General features: G+C 45.1%; 1 long non-coding RNA gene across 10 annotated transcripts; it reads left to right on the top strand.

Annotated features, from left to right (window-relative positions):
• LOC100739463 lies at positions 550 to 6,223 on the top strand. 10 transcript variants are annotated; one of them, XR_002346771.1, is made up of 6 exons: positions 550 to 1,299; positions 1,473 to 1,538; positions 1,963 to 2,023; positions 4,723 to 4,820; positions 4,965 to 5,111; positions 5,754 to 6,223. It is a non-coding gene; the product is annotated as an uncharacterized LOC100739463 (long non-coding RNA). The 10 variants fall into 10 exon arrangements; XR_002346774.1 differs by lacking the exon at positions 1,963 to 2,023 and having other exon boundaries at positions 849 to 1,299; XR_002346770.1 differs by lacking the exon at positions 550 to 1,299 and having other exon boundaries at positions 1,353 to 1,538.

Below are 10,081 nucleotides of genomic sequence, written 5' to 3'. Positions count from 1 at the left end.
GCCAATCAGATTTGTTAACCGCTGAGCCACAATGGGAACTTCATGACCTCATTTTAACTAGATTTCACATGTTGCCTTCTGAGGTCCTGGAATTCAGACTGCAACATATCTTTTTTTTTTTTGAGGGGGGTGACTCAATTCGACTCATAACAGTAATAGAAGTTTAAAAAAAAATTCTCCAGAATAAGAACTAGTGTCTCATATTTTGCTGTCTAAAATCTCTTCCTCACCAGATTCTTCTGTCCCTGAGATTTTGCTCATCAAGAGTGTTTAGATATAGGGAGTTCCCATTGTGGCTCAGTGGGTTAAGAACCTGAGTAGTATCCATGAAGACATGAGTTCAATCCCCGGCCTTGCTCAGTGGGTTCAGGATCTGGCATTGCAGCAAGCTGTGGGATAGTTTGCAGACACGGCTTGGACCCTGAATTGCTGTGGCTGTGGCATAGGCCGGCAGCTACAGCTCCAATTCAACCCCTAGTCTAGAAGCTTCCTCATGCCACGGGTGCTGCCCTAAAAGGAAAACAAAAAAAAGAATTTTTAGTTATAAAAACATAAACTCTGAAGTTTGTTCTGTTTGTCAATAAACTTGAAAGCAAGGGATTTGCTTTGTTTACAGAGGGAGACATCCTCTCCAGCAGGATTCTGCCATGTACTCTGTGCCCTATCCACTGCCTTCCAGCCAGACAGGCCAGAGCCAAACCCCGTTCTCTCTTGAGTGGCAGCCAAGCCCCTGCCTGAGTCTTGGTTTCAAATGGTCATTCAAATCCATCCACACAGTGTCTGGTCTGCAATAGAGACCAGTGTCCCTTTTTATGTGACATTTGGGATATACTTGGCTATACCAGGAACACAGGGGTGCTCTCAAGTTCCCTTAGTGCAGTAAGGGGAAACTATCATATTTCTTAGAGTTGGAAGGAATCTAGATATCATCTTGTTCAGTGATTCCCAAATCTAGCCTTGGGTAGGGATCACCCAGGGAACGTTCAAAACGTAAGCATCCCTAGGCTTCATCTGAGCGATATTCAATCAGGGTGGCAGGGGAGAGCTGGGCCTTAAAAAAGCTCTGCGGATGATTTGGTTACGGTCAACCTGGCACCAGCATTTGGAAATCACTGCACAGGGGAATCTGAGGCCCAGAGAAGGTGACTGACCACTCATGCTTGCTCCATGTTAAGTAGTTGACTGACTCGGAGTTGTCAGTGATTGAGTAGTTGACCGACTCCTAGTTAAGGGTCGGTTTCATACGCCAGCTTTCTCCTGCAGTGGTGCCAGGGCTTTCATCCTGGTGATGTTTGCAAGGTAAGCACAAAGACTCCCTCACCACCATTTGCTCCAGAGAGCCTTTCAAGGGCGCAGCAGGTGTTGGAGATGTGATTTCTTCAACAGGGAAAATACCTTTGCAATGGGTTGTGCTGGCTGAACCATGCATCCACGTTTTAAAATATAAACTTTTTTTTTTTTTTTTTTTTAAGATGGAGAACAAAAAGGAGAGTTATAAAGAGCTGTTTACACCTTTCATCAGAAAGCATCCATGAAAGGTAGAGAGGTTGAAGGGAGTGGGGGCAGGGCGGAGAGAAAAAAGACCGGCAGGAAATCAACTTCCTGTAGAGGGGAGGGTTTGGGAGGCAGGGGAGGAGGACTAGGAGCATGATCTGGCTCTCAGTGCAGCTTGGAATGAGTCAGCTGCCTCAGAGTTAAGCTGAATGTGGAAGAACGTAGAAATTAGGAGCCTGGTGTTGAAGTCAAGCAGATCTGGGTTCAGATTCAAGCTCTCACCAGTGAGACGCGTGCTAATGTCTCTGAGCCTCAATTTTCTCATCCGGAATATGGGGGTTGTGGCATCTCAGAGGGTGGGGTTGAGACTTGGAGTGTCTGATACCTGGTAGTGTATAAGTGGCAGTGCTATTATGGAAGAGTTATGTTTGGGGACTCGTGGGAACCTCTTTCTGTCATTTACTCTAGGCCTTCTGCATACACCCTTCCAAGGGAGAACAGCCTGCATCCAGCTTTAGCAGAGTACATGGTATGATTTTTTTTTTTTTTTTTTTTTTTTTTTTTTTGCTTTTTAGGCATGCACCCACGGCATATGGAGTTTCCCAGGCTAGGGGTCCAATTGGAGCTGCAGCTGCTGGTCTATGGCAAGGCCACAGCAACACCAGATCTGAGCCACCTACACCACAGCTCATGGCAGCACTAGATCCTTAACTCACTGAACGAGGCCAGGGATCAAACCCGTGTCCTTATGGATACTGGTCAGGTTCATTGCCACAATGGGAACTCCTTTTTTGGTGGGAGGTTTGACTTGAATGTGGCCCCACTTTGCTATTATGGGTAGGAGGCACTGCCTCTAGCCATCTTTTCCTTTGCAAAAATGAGTCCATGTGGGAGGAGCAAGTTATGTTTGAGAGGGGAGGTCAAGGCGGAGGCCTTGAGCAGAAAAGTGTACTTGGCACTTGGAGAGGATGTGGGGCCAGGCCAGAGAGGGTAAGCCCCAGACACTGGGGTGCTGGGCAGGTGTGAGGTTGAGGAGACAACGTCTACAAAGAAAGCAAGACAGGAAGAGCAGAGGAAGGGAAGATGGCAAAGAAGGGACAGCCTTTTGCATCCTAAATTCCATGCTGGCCCACGTTGCTGGATGGACTTCATTTTAAGCTTTGAACAGCTTACCTAATTATGACGGGTTCACCTGGGCAGGATGCGTCCCCTCACAAACCCCAGCTTTACCACAGCTATGACGGACAAAGCCCAAGGCCTCCCTTGTAAAACTGATTAGGACAAGTAAATAAAGAGCAGAACAGCTATAAAAGTCTTGATTGTCGGAGTTCCTATTGTGACTCAGTGGTAACCAACACTGCTAGTATCCATGAGGACACGGATTCGATCCCCGGCCTCACTCAGTGAGTTAAGGATCTGGCGTTGCCGTGAGCTGTGGTGTAGGTTGAAGATGCAGCTTGGATCTGGTTGCTGTGGCTGTGGGGTAGGCTGGCAGCTGTAGCTCTGATTGGACCCCTAGCCTGGGAACTTCCACATGCCTTGGGTACAGCCCTAAAAAGAAAAAAAAAAAATTCTTGATTATATTCCCTGAGGGATATGTTAAGAGAACCTTGAAGGAACCCTCCTACACTGTGGGTGGGAATGTCGATTGGTGTAGCCACTATGGAGAACAGTGTGGAGGTTTCTCCAAAAATTAAAAAATAGAGCTACCTTGTCCAGCTCTCCTGGGCATATATCTGGAGAAAACTATAGTTTGAAAAGTTACAGGCAGCCCAATGTTCATAGCAGCATTATTTACAATAGCCAAGACATGGAAGCACCCTAAATGTCCATTGCGGGATGAATGGATAAAGAAGATGTGATGCATATATACCATGGCATACTCTTCAGCCATAAAAAGGAGTAAAGTCATGTCATTCTGAATTCTGTGTGAGTCTGCTCTTCATGTCTTGAAGACAATGCCCAGGTGTTAATTATAGCCCAGATCCATTCTTGGCTTCTGAAGTTTTCTAAGCCCTTTGATAGAGTGACTATCACTCAGTCACTCAATATATTAACAACTAAGTTTCTCAACAAAATAGCTATCTAGGTCATTTCTTCTCTCTGAGCCTTGGTTTACTATGTTAAAAGAAGGTCATCTGACCAGAAATGGAGGCTCCTTATGTGATAAAATCCTACATCTCCAGAGGCAATGGGTCCAGGCATTCCAAGGTAGGGATAATGCAGGGCACGCTGTAAGCAGTAACAAGCAGGTGAAAGTAGGATAAAATGTGTGTCGAGCCCTCTCTCCAAGGTGAAGAATTAAGCCATCTACTCTTCTTTTAGCTCCCTGGCAATACACGTGTAGCGCGTGCTCAGAATTCATTCAGGAGCCTAGAAGAAAAGATGGTTCTCTGGGAGCTCCCACTGGAAGGAGGTGGGGGCGGAGCACAGACCTCTTGGAGGGGCTTTGCTGGGGGAGAGGTTGTTCAGGAGGTGACAGGGGATGTAATCTTTCCCTTTTGATTGAGAAAATCCCACCTCATTTCTCCATAGGGCCCCTTCGTTTGTTAGGCTGGTAACCCCTATTTTGGGCTCAAAACATTTGATCAGGGCTGCTGTGGGGTATGAGAGAATCATGAACAATCGCTTCCACCTCTCCCCACCCCTGTCCCATCAGAGGGACAAGCCAAGGGCAGAAGTGGCCCAACCTGCCTCAGCGTGGGTGTGGTTGCTGGGTCAGAGGTGCAGGGAGCTAAGTTTGGGCAACATGGGGCCTTGCTACCTTAGGGCCAGCTCTGCCCTAAGGGCTCTTTAAAAAAAAAAAAAAAAACACCACCACCAAAAAAACCAAAGCACTTTTCCAGATCTTGTAATGAATCTACCCACCGGTCTGTGATGAGGGAAGGAGGGATTATTATCTCGTATTTCACACACAGGAATAGTAAAGACTTAAAGGCTTAAGTAACGTTCCCAAGGTCATGTGGTGAATTAGTAACCAAGACAGGGAAAGGATTCAGGTTTCTGGCTCTTCCAGTTTTGCTGCCTCAACATTAGATCTTGCTGCCTCTTTAAATCCCACATTTAGTTAGGATTAGGGTTGGTAGCTGTTTATTAGTTGCGTCTTAACTTTCCTCATTAAAGAAAAAAAAAGTGGGGTAACCCTTGCTTTCCTAACTTTCTACTGCAAAAATGCTTCGTGACTTTATTGGGCAAGACCTAAAAGATGGTTGAATTTTCCCCCAGCAGGGCTGACTCCGTCGTTCCTCCAGCTATTGGTATTCTGCAGCAGCTGTCTGATGGAGATGGAGCTCTCTGACAAGGATGGGCCGGAACTCCAGCTGCTGGTGAGCAAGTGTTCACTATTTATAGCGAGAGGGGGGCTGCAAAGGAATGGAATTTTTTTTCCTTCTTCATAGTTTTGATGCAACCAACAGGAAGTGGGCTCGGAGAGATGCTAAATTTGCTGACGTGAATAAGGTCTATTACAGCACTCCTCAAACCTGACTGTGCATCAGAATCACCCAGAGGGGCTCGTGGAAATCTGCCTGCCAGGCCCCATCTCCTTTCCAGAGTGTTGGAATCAGGAGATCCAGGGTGGGGCTCAAGAAAGTGCATTTCTAACATGTTCTCCTCAGGTAATGCTGATGCTCTGACTGGAGAACTACTGCTTTGTTGTAATGGGTGGGGTGGAGAAGGCAGCAGACTGAGCCCTGGAAAGGCACAAACATGCACTAAATGACTTTCAGGTGATCTTACTATCCTTGTCCAATCAAAATCTGTCACTTCTGGGGAATTCCCATCGTGGCGCAGTGGAAACGAATCCGACTAGGAACCATGAGGTGCTGGTTCGATCCCTGGCCTCGCTCAGTGAGTTAAGGGTCCGGCATTGCTGTGAGCTGTGGTGTAGGTTGCAAACGCGGCTTGGATCCCGAGTTGCTATGGCTCTGGCACAGGCCAGCGGCTACAGCTCTGATTAGACCCCTAGCCTGGGACCCTCCATATGCCAAGGGTGCAGCCCTAAAAATGACAAAAAACAAAAAAATACAAATAAACAAAAAACAAATAAACAAAAAACCCTGTCACTTCTGAGTTGGCATTTCCAGGGCAAAGGTGTTATTTAAAATACATGAAAAATATATATATATATTGATAAAAATTTATAAAAGTTTATAAAAAATAAAGAAAATGGCATAAGACAAAGAACAGGGCTGATAAGAAGTATGTGTGTGTACTATTTAATACAATTCTTTTTCCTCCTCTCTCTCCTCTTTCTCCAGTGAAAAAATGTCATTTATTAGGTCATTTTATTGCATCATAATGTTTGGAGTCATGACTGGCAGATTTCACCTCCCCTTTTAAGTCCAGGCAGAGCCAGACACCAGCCCTGTTGGCTGAGGCATCCACCTTTGATTGAGAGCCAAGGAAGAGCAAGAGGACAGGCCCCAGCAGAACGTGGCTGATCTGCTGGGTAGACCAAGACCTTGGCGTTGGCCTCTCAATTTCTGGTATGAGATGGGCCTGCTTAGGTTTTCTGCTTCTTTTTGAATGAATTTTGAAATTTTACGTTTTCCTCAAAAAGTATCCATTTCGCTCAAACCTTGGAAACAGGAACACATATTTGTACAAACGATTATTTTATAAGATTTAAATTTCCTATATATAAATATCAAATCAATATGTTGCATACCTGAAACCAATATGATGTTACATGTCAAATACATCTCAATAAAGAAAGCTAAAAAAAGAATTATAATTTCCCATACATGTGTGTTAATCCATTTTCTAATTCCTAACTTGATTTGTACTTTTTCTTCTTTTTCCTTGTTTAGGCTAACTTAGTGGATTATTTATTATTATAGCTGTTTTCTTTTTTGGGGGGGGGTAATGAACCAGCTCTGGATTTCTTTATCAATATGAAGATTTGTGGAAGGTCTCGGAGTTTATTCTACATGCAAGCTAACACGTTAGCTAGTCTGCTGGTAGGACACACAAGCCTGCCAGGTCCTGCCACTTCCCACAGGTTCACACCATGGAGGCTGCGTGATGCCTGCTCACGTGGTGGGTTGGAGGAGAGGAATCTGAATCCTAAGCTTAGCAAACTTGAATCTTTTATAGTGGCCAGTAAGAATGCTTGCCCTTGGCTCTGGATAGAGGCCCTTGCTCTAGCTTTCAAGCCGTTTCGTACTCAGACCCCCTTGAAAACATAGTCTAGAGCCAAAGCCAGTCCGTGTGCTCTTGAAATGCACGGAGACACAAGAGACCCAGAACGTACTGTCTCCCCAGAATTCCCCCAAATGGATTTTGGTTTCAATTTCCTTATACATTCTGCTTTCCTTTTAAATTCTATTTTCCTTAGATTTAAAAAATTATTCGTGGCGTTCCCATGGTGGCCCAGTGGAAACAAATCCAACTAGGAACCATGAGGTTGTGGGTTCGATCCCTGGCCTCACTCAGGGGATTAAGGATCTGGTGTTGCCGTGAGCTGTGGTGTAGGTCGCAGACATGGCTTGGAGTCCGCATTGCTATGGCTGTGGCGTAGGCCAGCGGCTACAGCTCCGATTAGACCCCTAGCCTGGGAACCTCCATACGCTGCAGGTATGGCCCTCAAAAGACAAAAAAACAAAACAAAAACAATTATTCTTTTTAAAAATCTTCTTGAATAGTCACTTCCTTCACATCTGTTCTTAAGCTAAAAGGATTTTAAGATGGTGACTTTTCCTCTGACTACATCTCATAGCTGTGTTCTCTTGGTCATTATTTGCTAAATTATCTATCTTTTCCTTCTTATTTACAGAAATTCCAAGGATTTGAACAAAATGAATCAATTTGCGTCTCCTTGCTTTCTCTATATATTCTGAAAGCTGCTGGCTTTTCCTTAGACCCTTGCAGATTAAAGCCATAAAGCCCCTTTTTTAACAGGATCTCTGTGACTTGTGTGCTAAACAAGGTTAAATTGCACTTCATTGCAGTGTAAGAAGAAATGGGATTTGGAAGATGAAGGTTCAAGCCTGGTTCTGCCACTTCATACTGGTAACTCAATCAACTACCCATTTCGAGTCTCACTTTTGTCTGCAAATGTCAGATTGAATTACATTATCTCTCATGTTCTTTTCAATTTACGACTCTAAGAGATTTGGAATTAGTTTCAATTAAACTGGTCGAATGATTTCTTGGCTGACTTGTTAGCAGAAGCCACATGGCTGAATGGAAAGATCCCTGGCCTTAGAAACTGGAAAAGCTGAGTTCAACCCTTGCCGTGGGCAGCAAATGCTTGTTTCCTCACATGTTTTCTTGTGTGACACTCTCAGAGGAGAGAAAATCACATGGCTCTGGCAGCTCATTTCCTCCCCTTTCGTAGCAGGAAGCCAGCTCAGCTGGTCAGAGTTAGCTAAGGAGGACGAGGCTGATGCTGGAGGCTGGGCCCGGGAGCCTCCCTTTTGTAACAGGCTGGCTGTTTCACGGCTTAGGAAGCTCCATGACTACAGACTTATAGAGACTTTCCTGTGCTGCTTTTCCTAAATGTGTGTAGAGCACAGAGGGCACAGAGCCCCTCTCCTGGGGTCTTTCCATGCTGTGTCTGTGTCTGTGTCCTGTGCTGTCTCCTCACCTCTGGGACATTGGGGGACCCAGAGCCTCAGGAACAATTGTTATTTCTAGGCTTGAAAATCCCCCCCCATAAATCCTATTTTTAACTTACACAATGCATGCTGGTATTATGTGGGTTCCTGTCCTGTTTGCACAAACCGTATTATTGGATGAACATCATACTAAGTGCTGTATGTACATCATTTCATTTCATTTAATCCCCATAACACGCTTGATTGTTAGTATACTATCCCCATTTTATAAACTCGGTCCCTAGAAAAGTTTAGCAGTTGCTGGAAGAGGCAGAGCTAGAGTTTGAATCCAAATTGTTTGGTTTTAGGGCCTGTGCTTTTAACTCTGAAAGGGAGCCATTCGTATCCTAGACATTACAGACAGTTTTGCTGCAGGTGGTGCAAAAAGGTCTTATTAAAAACAATTGGGGCATTCCTGTCATGGCTCAGTGGTTAATGAATCTGACTAGGAACCTTGAGGTTGTGGGTTCGATCCCTGGTCTTGCTCAGTGGGTTAAGGATCCGGCGTTGCCGTGAGCTGTGGTGTAGGTTGCAGATGTGGCTTGGATCCCGCGTTGCTGTGGCTCTGGCGTAGGCTGGGGGCTACAGCTCCGATTAGACCCCTAGCCTGGGAACCTCCATATGCCGCAGAAATGGCCCTAGAAATGGAAAAATGACCAAAAAAAAAAAAAAATTGGAAGCTGCCCTTTGGAACTCAGGGAAGGTCATGAGCTTATTCCCTAAAAAACAAGAAATGGGGGACAGAGACAGGCTGGTGCCCAGGAGCCCCACGGGGCCTTGCTCCATTTCATTGCCCCTGTGGAGAACAATTTGGTATTGCCCAGGAAAGCTGACGACAGGAATACCTCTGGTCTACCTATCCTATTCCCAGGTATGCCTTGGTGAAATCTTGTATCTTTTCGACCGAATGTACAAAACTATTCACAGGAGCAATATTCAAAGATAGCTCCATCAGGAAATAATTGTAATGTCCACCTAAAGTAAGAAATAAAAAATACAGAAAAAAAATCAGCATACTAAGACAATTTTTTAAATAGATGAAGATAAAGTGTAGGGGATGCCTTTTCTAATTTGTTCAAAAGTATCATGTGGGCAAGCAGAGCTCTGATGTAATATGTCTGTGTCACAGGAGGCTGCAAACACATGGTGATAAAAGCGTTTTTTGCAGCTTAAAAAAAATTTTTTTTTTCCTTTTCTTTTTAGGGCTGCACCTGCGGCACATGAAGTTCCCAGACTGGGAGTTGAATCAGAGCTGCAGCTGCCGTCCTACACTGCAGCCACAGCAATGCAGGATCCAAGCCGTGTCATTGACCTACACCACAGCTCAGAGCAACGCCAGATCCTTAACCCACTGAGTGAGGCCTGGGATGGAACCTGCATCTTCACAGACACTGTCGTGTTCTTAACCCACTGAGCCACAACAGGGACTCAGAGGGAAGGAGCGGGGGGCTAGACTCAGAGGTGGTAGTTCAGGAGGCCCATATACCTTGACCTCTGAGGTCTTAAGGCCAGAACTTTCAAGGTAACCGCCACTTCTCTCTCTCCCTCTCTCTCTCTCTCTCTCTCCTTCCAGCTCTGTTGACAAGATTTCTCAAATCTCCTAGGAAAATTACTGGGCGTTCCAGTGCCTGTGAGAAATTCCACAGCTCTGCTGCTTGAAGGAACTAATTTGTTGTCTTACTGTTGATAGGGAAGACTGTGACTAGGAATATTCATTTTATAGAGGCAGAGGGGGGAAATCTTCATTTTTAGGAAATTAACTTTATAATGTCCCATGAGCTAAAAACAACCCTTTGGGGCCAGAGTGCCGCAGACCCACCTGTGTCTGCAGAGATTCCCCACTTTCCTAAGAGCATTTGGTTACAAAATAGCCTTTAATTCTTTTCCATAAGGCTCAAATGTCCTACTTCCACATGCTATTTTCAGTTTTTGTGAGCAAAATACTCTTCTGAGACTTGCCGGCCCTCTCATTAACTCTTTCCCTTCTT

This window comes from Sus scrofa, chromosome 8 (assembly GCF_000003025.6).
Source record: "Sus scrofa isolate TJ Tabasco breed Duroc chromosome 8, Sscrofa11.1, whole genome shotgun sequence".
Classification (NCBI taxonomy): Eukaryota; Metazoa; Chordata; class Mammalia; order Artiodactyla; family Suidae; genus Sus; species Sus scrofa.
Note: the sequence above shows the minus strand (reverse complement) of the source record. Positions and strands in the feature narration are given on the sequence as shown.